The 20890-nt window shown below is 39.9% G+C and overlaps 1 long non-coding RNA gene across 2 annotated transcripts in view; it reads left to right on the forward strand.

Annotated features, from left to right (window-relative positions):
* The window catches only part of LOC102550565 (uncharacterized), a 54692-nt gene extending 34604 nt beyond the window's left edge, over positions 1-20088 (forward strand). For both annotated transcript variants that reach the window (XR_010053423.1, XR_593589.4), the window contains 2 exons: positions 1446-1589; positions 16836-20088. This is a non-coding gene — a long non-coding RNA (uncharacterized LOC102550565). The remainder of the gene's footprint in view (positions 1-1445; positions 1590-16835) is intronic.
* The last annotated feature ends 802 nt before the right edge of the window (positions 20089-20890 follow it).

Raw genomic sequence — 20890 nt, forward strand, 5'->3', positions numbered from 1 at the left:
AGGACCAAGGGCTTCCCCTTCCACTGGTGCTCTTACTAGGCTATTCATTGCTACCTATGAGGTTGAGAGACACAGCCAGAATACAGCAAAATTTTGCTAATTTTATTCTCTCTCCCCTCCTCTGTCTCCCTCTTCACCCCCTCTCTGTTCTTCTCTTCTCATTACCCCCACTCCCTCTCTCCCATGTACACAGTGCTTTGAGTTTTCTTCAGATAATATACTCTCAAAATATAAAAAGGTAATTAATGTTTTCCTTCTTACTTTGGAAACTTTAATTCCTAATTTTGGTTTGCCTATTCTTTCCAATTTCTCTAAGTAGGAGTTGGAAACCTTTAATTTCTACTTTTTTGTCTATTTATTCTTTCCAATTTGTCCAAATAGGACTTCTAGCAGTAACAAACCAGGACAACTTCACCAAATTCCTGATCTCTAGTGTCTTTGTTACATTTGTATTAGTGTGATCAAGCACCATGACCAAATAAAGCATTTATTTGGGGAATCACCATTTCAGGTTCGAGCTGTAACCATTATAGCAGGGAGCACAGAAGCAAAAAGGTAGGCCTGATGCTGATGCGGTATGTGAGAACTCATATCTTGAGACACAGCTATTAGGGGGGGTAGGGAGGGAGAGAGAGAAGAAGACAGAGAGATGGGGTATACTGTCCCCAGTAACACATATCCTCCCACAAGGCCACACCTCTTAATCCTTCACAAATACAATCACCAACTGAGGGACAAGTATTCAAATTTATGAGCTTATGGGGGCTATTCTCATTTAAGCTGCAACATATATGAAACAATTTCAATCTTTCAACCCCAAGCTCAATACTGGCTGTGATTTCTCATGTGTAGCTTTTATTATCCTGAAGTGACTTCCTTCCATCCATAGGCTGCTGAATTCTTTGATTATAAATGGACACCAAAATGTATAAAATGTGTCTTCTGCATAGATTGGAATGCTCTTGTCTTTTCCCTTCACTCTGTTAATGTGGTACATTATCATTATGTTAACTGACTCATGAATGTTGAACTGAGTCCTTTCAACCAATGCAAATTTATTTAGGTAAACTACAAGTTGTTCCACAATTGACTTTTAACAATATAATATTAAGTATACTTCCCAGCAGTTCAATGTAGTCTTTAAAATTTCAAAGAATTGTACTTGCTGTAGTGCTTTGTGCAAAATGCCTGTTACAGTGGTTTTATGGAAGCCTAAGTAATGAAATCAAAATGCAAAACAAAAACAATGTGTGTACTACCTAGAGTATCATAAAATGCAAATAATTTATAGGACTCTTTAGATAGCATCTCTTCTTAAGACTACAGCCTCATGAATTAGAAGACTATTAAGGATCAATTTGAATAATTGTACAGTCTTTTATGCCCCAGGAGGTCAACAGAAGGGAAGACAATTCAAAATGACTTTAATATTTCTTTGGTTATAGACTTTCAGGAGTCAGCCTGAGGGTGGACCCAGCGGCACAGCAGATTCACTCTTATCACAAGAATCAGTGGCAGAGATATGGACAAGAATGACACAGACAGTCCTGTGTAGCTCCTCATTGCTATTGGAAGGTGAAATGGCTCAGGTAAGTCCTTGGATGGAAAGCAAACTTAAAGCTCTGGTAGACTGATCTCCAAGCTCCTCTGTTGAAGCCTATGTGCAAAATTTTGAGGCAGGGCCTTTTGAGAGGTAAGAAAAATAAGGTCATACAGTGGCATGAATGGAGTCCAGTAAGAAATGAAGATATGGGGCTAGGGAGATAACGTAGTGGGTAAAGTGTTTGGTGTACAAGTGTGAGGGCCTGAGTTTGTATCTTCAGAACCCATACAAAGCTGAATACAGTAGCATGCGTCTGTGATCCTAGTGCTTCTGTGATGAGATGGAAGGTGGAGCCAAGAGAGCCCCTGGAAATTTGAGGGGCAGCTAGCATGGCATATGCAGTGCTGAATTAACAACAAAGGGACCCTGTCTCAAAAAGGGTGGAAAGTGAGGAGTGACATCCAAGATTGTTATCTGACCTCTACACATGCAGCATGGCACACATGTGTGCAAACATGTGTGTGTGAATACGTAATACACCTTACACATAATCACACACTTGCAACATACCATATATATAATCATATATATATATATTCATAACATATAAATAAACCATAAAATAAAAGTGTTCATAAAATTTATGAATTCATTTTCTCTCTTCCCTCCTCTAGTCTTCCCACCTGCTGCCACCCCCAAACCAAGACAGGACATCAATTTGTGCTTTATAGAAGTTTCTTTTGACACTAACTGTGTAGGGCTGTCAATGTTGAGATTATTATGACTTAGTCTTAAGGAAACCTAGTTTTTATGGGTTAAGCCATATGATCTCAACAGCAACTCAAGCCAACTAGTATGGAGACCACATATAAGTTATTTGGGACTGGAGAAAAGTAAGAAGTTATTCAGTTCCAGGGGTGTTTCTGATGGGCTCAGGGAAAGATTGATTAATCCTGGATCAAGTTAATACACATCAAGTGTGAGGCATATATTAAGAGACCTCAAAACAGCAAGAGCCATTGCTACTGTTCTGAAGCCCTCTGGGCACTTGCTTCATTGAAGCCCAAAGTCTTCTTAGTCTGGAGACACAAACAGATTTAGGAGTATGGATAAATCTTGTCTTTTCTAGGAGGAGGAGAAATTGCTCCAGGTTAAATTTGCCTTGTTAGAGAGATCTTTAACCTTGGAGGTGAAAATGGCTGCTATAGCCTGTGACCCATATTACACATCTCGGAACCTAAATATCCCAGGTTTACCAACTAGACTTGACCCCTTCTCAGAGATTTGACTTTCCCGAGGATTCCTTTATGTTCTACAGCCCTGCCAGATGTTGGCCTTTAATTGATAAGGTCTTGAAGATATTTCATGAAAGCATAAATATCTAATTAAAAGCGGATCTGATGTGTTCATCCTCTTTTAGAAATTCATTGGCATTTCTGTGCCCAGTTTTACAGCCTGAGTTTCTTACCTCTGAAGTATTTTCTTAAGGAGAACACCTGCTGACTTTGTAAAGAGCAAGAAGACCTCTTTGCTTCTTCTCTCCTAGATAAGCTTTATCTTCTGGGACCATTTGGCTCTTCAGGGGCAAAATTTATGGTGCTATTGGTGGGGATATTTCTCTGATGTCCCCAAAATACTATTCCTCTCTACTAGAATTATTTTTTGTATGAATCTTTTCATTTTCTGGAGAGATTTTAATCATTTACTTAAGTTTCTGGTGAGACATTTAAAACTCACACTCAATCTTGCTTTTGATCACTTTCAAAGATACAAGTTTTCCTTTAGAAAACTTTGTGGGAGGGCAGAGGGGGATGTTTGCCTGGAAACCGGGAAAGGGAATAACACTCGAAATGTATATAAGAAATACTCAAGTTAATAAAAAAAAAAGAAAGAAAACTGTTGAGACAAGGGAAAAAATACTATCTACTCAGTTCTCAGAATAAGAAACACAAATGAATGACAAACATTTTACAAAGTTACTTAATTTCTTAACCACGATGAAAATGAAAATTGAAAACTGAAGATTCCATATCATGTCAGGCAGAAGGACTAAATCAACACAAAAATTGTCACAACTTCTGATGAGAATATTGGGAAAGACAAACAATTCACTGGTGATAGGAATGTAAACTGGTACAGACAGTATAGAAAATAGCATGGAAATTTCCCAAATCCTAACAACAGAACTATAATATGACCAAAGGACTCTGAGCTCTATCACATGGACACAGTTTTACATCATGGTTGTTGCTATACTTTTCATAAAAGTAAGGAAATTTGATTAAGCCTAGATACCTGTGAACAGAGGAATGCAAAAAGTGAATACACACAAAGGAATTTTATTCAAATATAAAGCAAAATAAAATTATTTTCAGGAAAATATATGGAACTAGAAATTATGTAAATAAAAGTAACCCAGATGCAGAAAGACCAATTGCATTTCCTTTCATATGTGGAATGCTAGATATTAACTTATAGGTCATAAAGTTAGAAAAAAAGACCACAAGAGATGTGAAAATAGATTGTAAGGGGGAAGATAAGGAAATAGATGTGATATGAAAGCAGAAAGGGGTTATAGTGAGGGGAAGGTGAGAATAAGGGGAGGGAAGCGTGGGAAGGGGCAAACCAATACAAAATCTACATGGAAATGCCATAATGAAACTTAGCTTAAAAACTCCAGTTATATACAACAAAAGGAGGAAATCACCTATAATATTCTATGTTCACACTCTTAAATTTTTATGTTGTGTAACTAATTCATTGTTTATTTTGCCCTTTTCTGTTTGAATCTTTGTAAAGAAATACTTATAAACATCTTTTATTGTTAGTTGTATAAATACAATAAAATTATTATAACATCTTTTATTACATATTATAAACTTGGCTTCTATTTTTCTAAGGAAATCAGTTGTAACTTTCTGTATAATGAGGTCTCACAATTTGAGCCTAGATAACACAGAACACTGCCTTAGCTCCTTTTAATAACATTTTATCAATCCTTTGAGAATAACATACATATGTATTATTATACACACATAGTATGAAATACATACTATGTATTTTGGCCATATTTATCTTCCCATTCTTCCCTCCTAACTCTTCTCAGGTCAGCTGCATATACTCCAAACTTCACATCCTCTTTTATTTTTTATTTTTGTAACCAACCAAATCCAATTTGTGCTTTCCATGTACACATGGATATGGGGCCATTCATTGGAACTTGTTCAACCTGCAAGGAGCCACACCCCTGAAGAAAAAGTTTTTCCTGTCCAGTAGTCATCAACTATCAGTAGGCATTCAACTTGAAATGGGGGCCACTGAGCACCTTCTACCTCCTTGCCAGAGTGTTGACTGGCTTAATCTTGATGAGCACATGAATCCTATCATGCCTAGAAAATCTCTGTCCTTCCTAAACTCTGACTCTTATTATCAGTCACCCACTACTTTCACAATGTTTCTGAGCCTTGCAGAGAAAGGGTTGAGATACAAGTTTCCTATATAGGTGAAACTTTTGCAACACAGCCCTGAAGCTAAGCTCTGTAGTACCATCAGGTGGTCCATACGCTTCTTCTTCTTCTTCTTCTTTTTTTTTTTTAGGTATTTTTTTTTTATTAACTTGAGTATTTCTTATATACATTTCGAGTGTTATTCCCTTTCCCGGTTTCCGGGCAAACATCCCCCTCCCCCTCCCCTTCCTTATGGGTGTTCTCCTCCCAACCCTCCCCCCATTGCCGCCCTCCCCCCACCAGTCTAGTTCACTGGGGGTTCAGTCTTAGCAGGACCCAGGGCTTCCCCTTCCACTGGTGCTCTTACTAGGATATTCATTGCTACCTATGAGGTCAGAGTCCAGGGTCAGTCCATGTATAGTCTTTAGGTAGTGGCTTAGTCCCTGGAAGCTCTGGTTGCTTGGCATTGTTGTACATATGGGGTCTCGGGCCCCTTCAAGCTCTTCCAGTTCTTTCTCTGATTCCTTCAACGGGGGTCCTATTCTCAGTTCAGTGGTTTGCTGCTGGCATTCGCCTCTGTATATGCTGTATTCTGGCTGTGTCTCTCAGGAGCGATCTACATCCAGCTCCTGTCGGTCTGCACTTCTTTGCTTCATCCATCTTGCCTAATTGGGTGGCTGTATATGTAAGGTCCATACGCTTCTAACTTGAGGTGAACAGAACTGGACTGACCAGCTTTCCAGTGTGTCTCCAATGGAAGATTTTCTTAGGATGAAGGATTTCATGTGTAAAACCCTGAAAATCCTAAGCAACTTCAGTGAAGTTGGCTTCTTTATCTAGAGCCCCATCCAGCACTTAGCAAGGAGGACTAGGCACCACATAAGCTCCAGGTAGTAACAGGGGCAACAAAGCGCAGCTTGCTGCCATTTCGTCACGTGTCTAGAAATCAGTGATATTTGAGGAACCCTGTGGGAAATGGATGTGTAGGAACTCAGAGGATCATCTGCTTCTCACATCTTGTAATCCTTTTGGAGGCTACCTCTTCACCTGATTATTATAGAATGCTTTATATAACTGTCAATCTACCTAAGGTATTTGACTTCTTCCCACTGGAGACTCAAAGGTTCATCTTGCTCCCAGCATTCACTCTGCCCCTCTGCCTTTCTCTTCATTTGCCTAGTTGTGTCTCTCAGATACACAGTACAGCATTTCCTCTGCAGATTAAAGTATTCTCCTCTGGGACATAATATACACCTTAACCTTTTTAAACATCACTTTTTTAACAGTAAGAATGAAATTATGAGTAAAATCACATCTCTTTTAAAATTGAATAAACCTTTTCATTTGCATACCCCAAAACAATCCTGAACAAACCAATCATAAAGTATTTCATGGCTGAGAGGCTTAAGGCTTAGAGCAAAAGTAGTCTCAGAAAAAAAAAATCAAGATCATGCCTGCACTGCTGTCCCAAGTAAAAGAGAAAGTTTTATGGATCGCATTTAACATTCCTTGCTTATTTGTTCCAATTAAGCTGCTTATGAATAATTTTGTATATATATTTTCAAATGCACAAATGAGACACAATTTTATGCCATTTTCTTAATCATCACAGGAAATGTTTGGTCTTGGTTTGCAATAACAAGCAACAAAGATTTTGTGCTTAAGGGAATAAAAACATAGGGCCAGAGACTTGGCTCAATGGTTAAGAGTGCTTACTACCTTTACAGAGGACACAGCAGCTCCAGAACTTCAGTAACTCCAGCTCTCAGGGACTATAATCCTCTTCTTTGTGTCGTTCTTGGGTGATGCACACACATCCATTCACTTACATATATTCAGGCAAACACCCATGCACATAAAAATAAAAATAAATCTATATGAAAAGAAAATAGGTGGAGTTCCTAAGTGACTTGCAGGTTCTTTAAACAATGCTCCCATAGTGTGAGCCTCCTTTATGGATTTCTTACTTAGGACGACCTGTGCGTCTGTTTGTAGGAAAATGAACTACAGATGTTTATCTATGTGTATTTATGCATGCATACCCATTTGTAAAGAGACATAGGTGGATGAACTGTAACTTTAATTTTTGCAAAACCTATTTTTAATGATGGTTCTTAAACACTTTAACTTCCATTTTATTCCACCACCCGCCAGAGGTAAAGGAAAAGAAAGGATATGGGGGTGAAGGGGTGAGGGGCAAGTAGATCTATTTAGAAGGGTTTCTTGGAGCAATTCTTATCTGCGTTGTCTGGAAATTGGAAGTTTGTTTTACAGGTTAGCAACAGCAGCGCAAGCCACTCACAAACCTTTCACAGATATATCAACAGTCTAGTTCAGTAGAGTCAGGATAGCAAACACAAATCTTCAGTGGTGACACTACAGCCAGGTCTCAGCCTCGGCTTAAGTCAGCAGGAGGGACCAGGAGAAAGGCCAGGAGAGGTTCTCAGCTGTGTGTCTCTCAGGAAATTAAAGATCAGCAAAGACTTGAGGCCAACAAGCATTGCACAGCTAGCTCTATCTGCAAGCTTAGCTCAGTCCTCATCACTGTCCATGAGTCCTATTTATACCCTCCAAACATTGTGTGTCCTTCACGGGTCTTGCTTCAGCACATGTGTCTATCTCAGCTGACATCACTTTGCCAATCAATGTGAGTCTTCAGAAGCAGCAAGAAACTGTAGCACACCACCAGAAGTTTTCTGGTATGTTTCTTTCTATGGACTCTGGACAAATGCAGTTCAACTATGCAATGTAAGACAGACCAATACATGCATGTTGTTAGCATGTATTGCTCTGTCTTACATTGCATAGTTGTTCGTGTGTCCTTTCACATACTTGCTTTAGCAGAACATCCTCTCTCCTGTGTCTGCTTCAGCAAACATTCCTTCACGAGTCTGCTTTAGTCTTTTACTTGTATCCGCTTCAGGAAATCACTACTTCAAGTATTTGTCCCAGCAAAACACCGAACAACACAATTGACTTTCCAAAGAACCCTTATGTTTTCACTTCAGTGAACACATATGTATATGTATATGCATGTGTTCACAAGTATGTTTGTGTGTAGAAGTGTATCTCTGAAGTTATGTGTGTAGAGACTCATTGTCTTTTACATCCTTACATTCATTAATCTTTGATGTTTCTTCTCACTCATTTTCCTATTTCCTTTGTTCATATCTGGTGGATTCCTGCCTGCCTCATACTCTAGAGGTTCAGGTACTGGGTAGGACACAGCATAAGACTAAAGACTGATGATCCTGGCCTTATAAATTTTTTATTTATGCCTTGATAACTGCTGGCTTTTAAGTATTTGTGCCTTAGCAAGCACAGGTTTCTTACTATGTAACTCTCTTACTACTTGTGCTTTAAAAAGCACTAGTTTATTTCTTTCCCACTCAAGGACCTCTAGCTGGCCAGGTGAGATGCTTGGAGTCTTTAACTCATTGTGCTCCAGGGAGAAAGGAGAAGAAAAGAAAGAAACTCTTTTACATAGGCAATATGCACAGGTACACACACATTCATATACACAAATATTCTGGTTGAGCCAAACCACCTGTCTTGCCAACTCCACAATTGTTGATGCATATGTACTTATATATGAACATGTGCATATATACATATATATATATATACATATATATACATATATACACATACACACATATGTATACACACACACACACACACACACACACACACACACACATATATATATATATATATATATATATATATATATATATATATATATGGGTTGATGGAGCAGAGGCCCAGATGACACACTTTACTCTTTTTTCTGGCTTCCTTATACTTTTCTTAGACAAAAGATTTTTTTGTAAGAAAATTAGTTCATAGGTAAAATTAACAAAAGGGGAGTTACAGAAGATAGTTAAGTTTAAAGCACTGTTTCATTCATAAGTTCAAAGCTTTACATGGCTTCACTTTATCATAGTGCACACCTATGGCTTCATCCTTGGATCTGAGTTAAAATGAATATTTTTCCTTGATCACAAATTTGTCCCAAACCTATTTCTATTTTTAGTGTAATTATGAAAGCTCATTGTATCCCTTATTAATTAGGCTTTACATACTATGAGGAGTGGGCACATTTCATTCTTGATTCTACCTTCATTATATCTTTCTGGCAAAACAACTAAAATCATCTCTTAAAACTTTCTCTGTAAAATTTTGCATCAAACCAGAAATTCTATGAAATCATTATGAGGAATTGTGAATTCATTAATTTGTTTACACAGCATTACTACATGATGATACATCTTTGTTTTTCTATAGAAAGTCTTCCCGATAGGGTGGGCTAATGCCTGGAAACCTTAGACTATGTTACAATGACAAGAAATAGCATATCAACCAAAAGAAGCATCCCTAAGATGAAGTCTCTTGTGACCTTGCCTCAAAGAATTCACCCATTGTAGGCCATGCAAAAACAATGGGCCACCTCCAGGAAAGTTACCTGCCAGCCTTAGCCTCCCCTATATGGATCCTGAAAACTATCATTGGTTAAACATTGTATTCTTCACTCTTCTTCTATTTCCTTGAAGAGACTCTAAAGAACCATGGTTTGTAACAGACTTGGAAATAATGTGGAATTATTATTTCAAACTGGATTGAATTCACCTACAAGTAAGAGCAAATCTGCCTTACAGAAAAGCTTTCTTTCCTTTCCTTTCCTTTCCTTTCCTTTCCTTTCCTATCCTTTTCTTTCCTTTTCTTTCTTTCTCTCTTTCTCTTTTTCTTTCTTCCTTGTTTCTTTCCTTCATAAACAGCAAAAGGGGCTTACTGTGAGATTGTTCTTTATTAATCTGCTCCATAGTGATAAAATTATGAAAATCCCCTGAACTTTCATTTATAAAGGTCAGAAAATAATCATTGCTTACAGACATCAACTCAGGAATATTGAAGGAGAAATGGAGGAGACAGAGAGGGAAGCAAAAGCCCCTTAACAAGGAGGCAAAAACTTTCTCCAAACCTTTAGTGGGCATATAATTAGGGTTTAGTTTGCCGAGCCTATAACTACAAGAGAAGGTGGGCATGTGTTTTGATCTCACAGGACATATACTAGAGGAGGAGATAAAGGTTGGTATGGATGTAACCATCTTGCTAATGGTATCTACCTTAGAAAGGGATTCAAAGAGAATATCATGTACATAAGAATGCTCAAACACATGTTTGTAGGAGAACTCTAATTCTTTGTTCCCCATTCACATCCTTTTGGTTATAAAAATAAGTAATTGGAAGTCTATTTAGCACTATATCCATTTAGCAAAATAATAGGGGTAGATTCTCCTGGAAGGCTTATGATCTATCTTGTCAAGGTTCTTGACCCTAGTAATGATAAGTGAGGGTTTTATATTGTGCAACAGAGCTCAAATCCAATCACAAAGTAGTCACTTTGTGCTACTGGTTTTACCAGACCAGTTGTAGCTGGTAGGGAAAAAGAAGAATTTTCAACTCATTGTGAATCTCTGGAGAAAGACTGGAGGAACCTAAGATTGGTAGATAGGACTTTAGAAGAAGAAAGAAAGTGATCAGCCATAATGTGAACAGTAGGAAGGGTGTCCGTCATTACTGACACTGTTGTTTCCTCACTTGCCTTTAGAAGCAGTGAAATTCTGGTTTTGTCAGGCAGGTAGCCTGGGAAATGTTTCCTATTCTTCTGGAGCCTGTGTTGTTTTCTCCTCACAGGGTTAGGGAAGAACTGAGGTTGACAGAAGCACAGAACCTAGCATGTGTGCAATGCTAAGATGTGTTAACACGTGTTCTTTCTAGCTTCTTCAGCATTTAACGTTTGTCATTTTCTGATTCAGCCATCTCCTTGGACAACAGATCTCTCCCCTCAGCCAATATTTGCCAAGAGCTATGAGAAGCTGAACAAATAGTCTATAAAATTGCAGGAGAACATCAAACTCACAGTCCACACAGGAAGTCCTTCTGAGTTCTTATGTGGAACATAAAAATATTGGAAGTTGTAAAGGACTCTTACTAATTAGTAAATAACCATACTCCGCTAGGATTTTAACTGAAAAAAAATTTCATAATGCTTAGACTTCAGCTAAGTTTTACTTTTCTTTAAAACGTACATTCCAGTTTGGAAAATAGCTGGAGGTATACAGACCCCATCAGACTCATGGTTGAATCTCACTTTCTCTCAAACTCCCTGTAGGTCAGTGAATAAACTGTAGTATGCTAGACACTAAATCAGTATCTGTCACGCACTCTTAGGCAAACGATAATTTCCACTGAAAACTATTTCCTTAGTGATGATAAATCTTCAACGGGTGCTGACAGATTCAATTTTTGCAAAGCATCAAGACGTCTGGGATAAGTGGGGAAGGGAAACCAAGCTCAGCACATGTCACTGAGCACTTACTACCCTAAAATTGCTTACTTGATCTCAGATTCACCCCTCTTCCCTTGCATTTTTATTTTTATTGTTTTATTTTTGAAATTATAATTTAATTGCAACATTTATCCCTTACCCTTCTCTTTTATCCAAATCTTTTCATGTCTCCTTCCCAACTCTCCTTCAAATCCATGACCTCTTAAAACAGAACTGTAACCACATACATATATGATTACCCAAGTGGGAGCTGCATGTGCCACACAGGTCAAAGGAAAGCCGCCAAGGCCTCAGCTCCACACAAAGAACAATAGGCAACTGAGAAAACCTGGGAAGAGCACACTGATTGACTTACCAGTTCGAAAAAGCCATCTCTTTTTTACCTCATAAGTTAAATTCCACCAACCAGGAGCCTGGGAGCATACAGGAGAATAGGCAGTGTACATGACTGCTGCTAGTTTGCAAATGTGGGTTTTTAGAGAGTGCTACTGAATCCCCAACCTATAATTTGCACTTCAAAATTCCCCTTTATGGCTAGCGCCATCTTACCTGGAGATGGCTTGTAGTTATATAAACCCATGGGAAACTGTACCTGACAATTTACTTGCCCAAGGTATTCAAAATCTAATCTTCATAGTTTCAATGCAGGAGAGACACTGGGGTGCACTTAACACCCAAAGCCTCTTCATGGGATTCCTTGGAGTTAGTAAACGCCTCCATACAACTCCATCTCAGGCTATGCTTGAGAACAATCAGTGCAGGAAAGAGAGAAGTCCGGTTTATGGCTTCAGGTGGGGTCTGTTCTTCAGTTCTTGCTCTTTCAGCATTCTACTCTTTCCCTGGCAACTCATGCTTGTTCTAGTTCCCCAATGCCCAATTCTGACCCAATGAGATCGAGATTTTCTCCATGGCTGCAACTCCATTCTACATCTTCCAATGTGTCTCAACTAGTCTAGATCATTGGGAGGGCCTGTGGACTCATCACTTTTCTGTCACTGTAACAGGATGCTCCATGGAACAATGTTAGAAAGAGAGCTTTTATTTTGGAGCATGGTTTTAAATCATCTTAGTCCATTATGGTTCTGTTCACAGTGGCAGAAGCATGTATCAGACCCACCATGCATCACAGGAGATCAGTAAGCAGAGAGAAGGGGGTACTGTTCCTCAGCTGGCTTTCTCTTTGTCCATATTTTATTTAGCCTCATCCTAGATCCTATGAGATGGTGCCACTCACATTCAGAGAAAGTCTGTGGCTCTCAGGTTATTCTGACATGTCCTTATAAACATACAACAAAGTCCTGCCTCACTCCCCTAAATGGTTTCCAATCCAATTTACAATGATCATTAACTGTCACAGCCAACTTCAAAGATTCTAGCTCTCTAGGGCCAGTACTAGCTCTCAGTTGTGTAAAACAGTTCTAAGGTAACTGTTTCCTCGGGTTGTTAACTTCGGAACTGTCTCATCATCTGATTCCTGCTTTCTAACATCTTTGCAGTTATTTCCAGTGTTGACCTCTGCAAATGGATTCTGTGTGCCAGCAGATAGTGACTAACACACTAGGTAGGACCATGACCTTGTGCTAGAAGCAGAAAACAGAAAAAAACTACACCATCCCCAGGTTGTTCATACATATTTTTTAACTAGGCCTTTACCGAAAATGTCTCTGATAGGAGGCCCCACAGTAGGGGCTTTAGAAAAAACTCATAGGCTATCCTTGGTGGACCTTATAGTGATGGTACTAGCTGTGAAAAGATTGACCTGGGAGGTGAGTAGAGCCAAGTGGAGAAGGACAAAAGATGACAGTGAGCTGAGCAATAAAGGACAGAGGTGACAGTGGGTGTTACTATACATCATTTTTGTTGCAAATCAATTTTCTTCTTCAATGGTGGCAGAATGGTAGTTTTGATCCCACTTAACCTTCTCCCAGGCCTCCCTCATTTAGGCTGGTGATTAGCCAATTAAGCTTTTATCATCCAGCACAGGGAGGTGAGGGTGGCTTGTGCATGCCATATGAAACAGATGCTATTAGTGCGCAGGAAGACTGGGGTAAACAAAGCAACCATTTAAAAGTATTTTATTTGTGCAAGTGTGTGCACATGTAAACGTGTGTGTGTGTGTGTGTGTGTATGTGTGTGTGTGCACATGTAAACGTGTGTGTGTGTGTGTGTGTGTGTGCGCCCACATGGAAGCATGTGTGTGTGTATGTGTGTGTGCATGTGTGTGTGTGTGTGTGTATGTGCTCATGGAAGCATGTGTGTGTGTGTGTGCACATGGAAGCGTGTGTGTGTGTGTGTGTGTGTGTGTGTGTGTGGTGTGTTCATGCCACATCACTTCTTTGGAGCTCAGAGAATAACTTTGGAGAGTTAGTTCTCCCCTTTTACATTCACCTAGGTTCTAAGGCTGGAACTCAACCAAATCATTAGGCTCGAAAGGCAAGCAGCTTTATCCACTGAGCCACATAGTTGACACCACATCCAAGCAAGTCTTAAAGGATTCTGTGTGGGACACACATGCTGTTGGGAAGATGCATGCTGGATAGATGCCTGCTGGGGAGAAATGCATGTTGGGAGGAGACACATACTGGAGTAGATGGGGAAGATGGATATTTTAGGAGCGATGACCAGTGGGGAATATACATGCTTGGAGAGATGCTTTCTGGGAAGAGAAGCCTGCTGTGAGGAGATGCACGCTGAGGACAGACACATGCTGTGCAGACATACATGTTGTGGGATGGGAAGGAGATGTAGACTGGGAGAGATGCATGCTATGGAGAAATGCATTCTGTGGAAGATGATTGTTGATCCTAAGAGAAGCACATGATGTCCAGTGATGAATGCTGGGAATACTACACTTGAAATATTTCTGAATTGCATGGCAAAATGTGACTCAGTTTTTGCTGTGGTTCTCAATCCAGCTTTTCCCCCCACACTGTGTGCCCTAGGTTTCTAATGGTGGATTTTCGCTTACTAGGACTATTGTCTGTGAGCATGTGGTATCAGCATCTCTTGATAGCTTGTTAGATATTCAGATTTTTAGCCATGAGACCAGACCTATTGAACTGGGGACTGAGTTGAGTCTCTCAGGCTGCTTTCAAGAGCTGTGCTTCTGAGTGATCCTTCTGTGCAGTAAATTGGAGAGGTGCTGGACTGAATGTTTTCTGGGTATTTTTTTGTTGTAAGGGTCTGAGATGCTGTTATACTTAACATTTGAAAGAGAGTCACACTTTGTAGAAAACTCAAAGAGCCGCAGTTATCTCTCACCTCCCACATAACAACACTACCAGGTTATCTCTTAAATTTAGTTGGGATTAATAGCTCTTCTCTCTCCTTCCACTCTGTCTCCCTTGACCCTTTTCTTTCTCTTCCTTCTTTTTGTGCGTCTGTCTATTTACAGGTGCGGGGAGAAGAGAAAGGCCAGTCTTAGGTGTCTTTCTTAACGCTCGTCACTTTACTTTTGAGAAGAGTCTTTCATTGAAACTGGAGGTTGCCAACTTAACTGAATGGGTAGCCAGAAAGCCCCAAGAATCCCCCTTTTCTAGATTCATTCAATGAAATTATTCCTTAGGGTGTTCTGCTATACTCATAGATCAGTGCCTTAGTCCAGTCATCATTTGAAAGACTTCCTCCAGCAGCTGATGGAAACAGATGCAGAGCCCCACAGTCAAATGTTAGGCAGAAAGCAAGCCTAGGTTGGAGGTCCTCAATGGGTCCCTCCTCTCAAAGCTCGGTAAACCCTGCATAAGAGGGGAAAGGCACATTGTGGAAGCAGGAGGAGTGGAGGACACTGGCAGAGCACTGCATGTGGAGGCAACTAAATTGGAATCATGGTGGCTCATGAAGACTGAAACAACAATCCCAGAGCCTGCATGGATCTGGGCTAGGTCATCTGCATATGGTGTGATTCTTGAGTTAGTGTTTTGAGGGGACACTCCTGACAATGGGAGTGAAGATATCCCTGACTTTGTTGCCTGCTTTTGGGATACTTTTCTTCCTACTTGGCTGTGTCTCCAAGCCTTAATGTGATAATTTATACCTGGTCTCATTGTCTTTTGTTGTGGAGTGTTTGGTTGGCATCCCTGGGAAGCCAGCTCTTTTCTGGGGAAAGATGGCTGGTGGAGGGAGAGGAGAGGTATTGGGGCTAGAAGCTGTGGAGAAAGGAGAAGCGACAGTTGGGTAGTATATGAGAGAAGAATAAATTAAAATTAAAATTAAAAAATACCATATGGAAAATTGTAATCCATTTGAAGTCATTAAAATTTGCATACATATATGTTTACCAGCTCAAGACTATATTTTCCAGTTTCTCTTGCAGCTAGTTGCTAGTCAATGTGTGAGAGGCAAACTGAAATATGTACCAACCTCCTATTTTTCATTCCTTATCCACTTGTGCATACATAGGCAACAGCTGGACTATCCATTTAAGACACTGAAATAGAAGCTGGAAGAGCAAGAATATAAAATCAGTCCAGATCCCCCACCCAAAGGGCCTCTTTACTACTCCACATGCTTACATTCTTGCCTCTTAGGAAAGAAATGTAGATGTCTAGTTCAGATCACTTTTCTGCTTAGGCTTTGTTAGCACTGCCAGAACCTGTGTCTTAAATAATATCAATCTTTGGACCTATTTATTAACAGCTCTATGCCTTGTCTTACCACTGATGTTTGAGCATCAACTCTTATAATATTTATTGAAAAAGCTGAAAGCATCAGTAATGACATATAAGACATCGAGCTGTGTTCTCACGTGACCAGCAGGCCTCTAAGAGTCTTTGTGTCCTGATTCCCCTTCTACAGATTACCTCAACTTTAGCCAAGCCATCATTCTCGATGTTCTCTCCTACCTATATACCTAGCACACTGATTTTTCCACTTAAATGGATGCCATACCCCACTTTTTAGCCTAAAATATTCTTACTTACTCTTCAAGGTCCCATGCTAACTTTCCAAGGAAGAGTAAACTTTTCGCCATAGAGATTCTGTAGCACTTTGTAAATACAGCTTTATTATAGGAAGTGTTCGACAATTCAGCTAAAATGCAGTCTTCCAGGGTAGGAATACTATTTCCATTTGACAGTTAACAAATACTGATAGAGCTCTTGGCATGTGTCAAGGCTTGCTCTAAGCGTTGGAGATGGAGCCCAAACAGATAGAATTCCTGTGCCTATGGGTCTTGTTATTGAGCAAGTGCAGTGGCAATAACTATAATGCGTTAGGACCCAAGACTGAGACCTGAGGCATTCCATCTCAGTCCTTGGGCCACAACTGAATTTAGGCACACACTTAAGCCCTAAGTGTGATAAGTGGACCAACTTCCCATTCTCGAATATACCTCTAGGCCATGCCTACTAAAAGAGAACCTGACACATAGTAGGTATTCAAAAATATATACTCAAGGGAATAATAAAGGCCTGTTACTGTTTTAAATAATAAACATTCTTCTCACTTAACCCACAGTTATACTGTATATACCATGATTATTATTTTCATTTTACAGATACGAGCATTGAAACAGAGAGAAGCTAAATCATTTTCATAATGGACATTTCCATGAAGAGATAAAGCTGAGATCTGAACCCAACTATTTGGACTCCAAGTTTCTGACTCTCAGATGTACATTCCTGGACAAAGCAGAATCTTTTAGTATACTAGCTTTCTGCTAGAATGGAAATAATTATGTTGTATTGGCATATATCTAAGATAAATAAGTAGTATTTTCTTCTCTTACTGTAGATTATGGAATTGGAACTGAGATATAAAAGTATCCAGAAATTATGAAGGACATAAAGAGCAGGGTTAAGATTTCAGCCAAACTTGGTTCTACCACCTTATATGAGTTTGCTTTTGGTTACTGTGATCCAAGTAACTGAGAGAGAAAGAGATATTTGACTCATAGCTTCATAAGCATCAGCCCATATTTGTTTGGTTCTGTGTGCTTGAACAGGATATTGTGGCAAACAAGGAATGGAACTGTTTAGTTTGTGATCAATCAGGAAGAAGTATGATGGGGGACAGCCAAAGATAAGAGAACCCTCTTTCTTTGAGAAAATGAGTCACTTTCTTCAATTCCTTTTGTCTCCTAAGTTTCCATCATCCTATAAAGTACTATCTAATCATGAGCCTTTGGTGTAGAGCATTTCATATTCAAATTGTAGCTCCAGTTTCTGCCTCCCCAACATAGTACTTTTATTGATTATTTGGGAATTTAACACAATTCTCCCAGATTACATTCACTTCCCAGTCTTACTAATCCCCTCCCCTGATCCTTTTGGCCTCCCCTCCTCCAAAAAACAAAATAGGAAATCAAATCCAATTTGTGTTGTTCATATATTCACTGGAGCATGGTCAAACACATGGTGGCCAGCTTAAAAAAATGTATCTTTCCCCTAATCCCTAACTTCACCAGAAGCCATCAATGGTGAAGAGCTACACTCCAGCATCTCTCTAACAACTTTTAATATTTCAGTGGCTTTCTGTCTAGACTGTTTCTTTTGTGGGGGTTGCAGGTGGGGAGGGAAAAGTCACATGTCATTCTCAATAGCTCGTCCACCAGATGGTTGCTAAGATAATGACAGTCAAGAGAGTCGGAAGGTGACAGAAGAAGCAGCAGAGGAAGCAGAAGCAGAGGAGGAGGACAAGGGGGAGGACAAAGGGGTAAGGACAGGGAAGGAGGAGGGAGAAGAGGAGAGAGAATGCAAGATTTGCTTTCCTGAGGCCTTCCTCCTCTTTGGGACTTGGATTAATAGAATAATGTAGAATTTAAAGACAGTCTGCTCTGCATGAACACCCTGGAGCAAATTCCCTTATCCTTATTACTCATACTGTCTACATGTCACTTCGCATTTATATAGTGGTCCATTGGTAACATTGTCTGATCAGAAGCCGGATCCATTTCCCTGTTTAAACACGAAGTTGCCCACAATATGGAAATGTTGTAGAAAATGACCTGTACTGAATAGGATTTTGTTTTTACAGGAAAATTATAACTCGTACTTGCAGGTTTTAAATTTAAGACTTTTTTCTCCTTTCATATAAATGGAAATAATATTGAACTATTGTTAAATGCTCCAAAGGGCATGAGAGTAGAGAAATGAGTAAAGAGGGGGAGGTGCAGGCTGACATTTATGCTGACTCAGCTTAGAGCTGCAAGATGAAAGGAAGGAGTCTAAGCTGTCTCGCAGGATTCCATACCAATCATGTTAATTGGAAACTGGAAGGAAGAAGTGGTCACAATCAACAGATTTATCACCCAAAGGGCAGAGCAGTTCATAAATTTAATCCAGCAAAAGAATTAGGAAATAGAATTGATGCTTATAAGAATCAGGGCAGGGGTGGTGAGACCTCTCCAAATAACCTTTCCCAGGCAGACGGCTGGAAGTGCTTGAATGTATTTTATTCGAAGCTATTAGAAATATGAAAAGAGGCCTCTCTCTCCCAGCCCCTGGCTGAAGCATTGTAACTTCTTTTTTATAGTCTTTATAAAAGAAGAGCAATAAAGAGACACAAACAGGGTAGTAAAGTTTAATGGTGATAAAATCCAGACACCTGAATATATGTAATTTATTTTTCCCAAGACCTCACCCCATTGAGGTTGCTATTAATTAGCATGGAAATGTGTTACAGAGCCAATTTTGCATGAGGTTTGTTATCTTGGGTACTTTATGAAAAGGAAAAAACAAAACAACCAGAAAAAACGTTTGTCACTTCATTGCAGCGAGGTGGAGGAAAGTCACCAAAAACAGCCTGGGGGCTCCATGTGCAAAAATGAGATGCCATCTCTCCAGAGTCCCATCAGAAGCTCCTTCCACCAGAGGAAGGCGTCCCTGTAACAAAGAAATGCAATCCATCCCGTGTTGGCTAGTATTAGTTGTTCACTCCATATAATCCAGAATCACCTGGGAAGGGAGTTTCAGCATGGGACTGTCAAGATCAGATTGGCCAGTGAGGATGTCTATGGAGTTGTCTTGATTATCCTAATTGATGTAGGAAGAGCCAGTTCACCGTGAGCCACCCCAGTCCCTGAGTATGGGTCCCGTACTACACAACAATGGGGAGACTGAGCTAAACAGCAAACATGCATTTGCTTTTTCTGCTGTGGCTATGGGTCTACTGTGATTAGCTTTTTAAGTTTCTGCTGCCTTGACTCCACCACTGTGATAGACAGTAATCTAGAAGTGTGAGCTAAAAGAAACTCTATCTTTCTTAAATTTCTGTTGTTTGGGGAGAATTTTATCGCAGCAACAGGAATGAGATGAAGATACCTCCTGAGTTCCACCAAGAGCATCTTTCAACTGTGAGGGAGGCAGCAATCATGTGAGGAAACCCAATATCTGAGGTCCTACCACCATGATAACGAATGGATCTGAGAACCAGAAGGCTTTACACAAAGCCTTCTATAATTAGTATATGGAAAACTAGTTGGCAAAGAAAAATGTTGGGCTCTTTCTCCTTTTCCCTTACGAAACAACCCCAAACCAGTCCCAGGTGTCACTGCTGGAGCAGAACTACAGAGTGTGAATGTGACCCATGGTCCATTAGAACATTACACACACATTTAATATGCCAATGAAACCTGTGAGACCTAAGGTTCCAGGTAAAGGACATACAGGAGAAATCTGAGCTACTAGACAACTGTCCAAATTTTAATTCTCTGTTGACACTTGAGCTATATAGAACTAGCTTTTCTTAAGTTTGCTTCCTCTCTTGGAAATTTGTGATCTTTTAATAAACTACCTCTGCTCATTTGGCAATTTTGTCTCTGCTCAGTTCTTCATTGGTGAATCTTAGAATCTAGACCCTGGCATTGCTGTCAGCCTCTCTCAGTACTGTTCCTATGCCAAGCAATCTCCATTGTCTTCATCTTTTTGCTGAGGGAATTGAGGCTCCTGTATGTTAGGAGAGAGCTCATTAAGAAAGGGCCAAGATAACAAATTTGAGAGTCAGTGAGTGGCTGTTCCATTTTTTTTTAAATACACAGCCTGGATGTCACCACCCGCAGTGTCCTGTTTGCTTCCAACCCACCAGGTAGACAATTTACAGGTCCTTTAGAAGTCTAAAGGCAGAACTGTAAAAATGAACCAATTACTGTAACTATTCTCAAGCCTCTCTGTGGTCAAGCAGAATCCCCCACTTCCTGCTTGATTTCTTTGCAGTGTTCATCACCTCAGGACTGAGTGGAGGTAAGTCATTCACGAAAACACAATTCAACATCTGAAGTCTCCACGTAAGTGGTGCTCGATATGCATTTAACAAAGAGCGTGGTGGAAGCTGGAGAAGATGATTGGAAAGTGACCTCATCAAGCACATTTGATGGCAAACATTTCAACACAAACACCCCTCCCCCCAATCCATCTCTGTGTAGATTAGTTCCAGGAATCCCTGATAGAAATCAGAATGCTCATGTGTTTTATACACAACTGAGAGGCCAATGGAGGCAGTCACCCAGAATCTGAAAGTGTCCAGAGAAGCTGGGGAGTCTTTGAGGTCTATAGAAAATGCAGTACGTGAATATAAAGCACTAATGTTTCAAAAAGAGCCTTGCACAGTTGAGAA

This window comes from Rattus norvegicus, chromosome 7, assembly GCF_036323735.1.
Source record: "Rattus norvegicus strain BN/NHsdMcwi chromosome 7, GRCr8, whole genome shotgun sequence".
In the NCBI taxonomy this organism is placed as follows: Eukaryota; Metazoa; Chordata; class Mammalia; order Rodentia; family Muridae; genus Rattus; species Rattus norvegicus.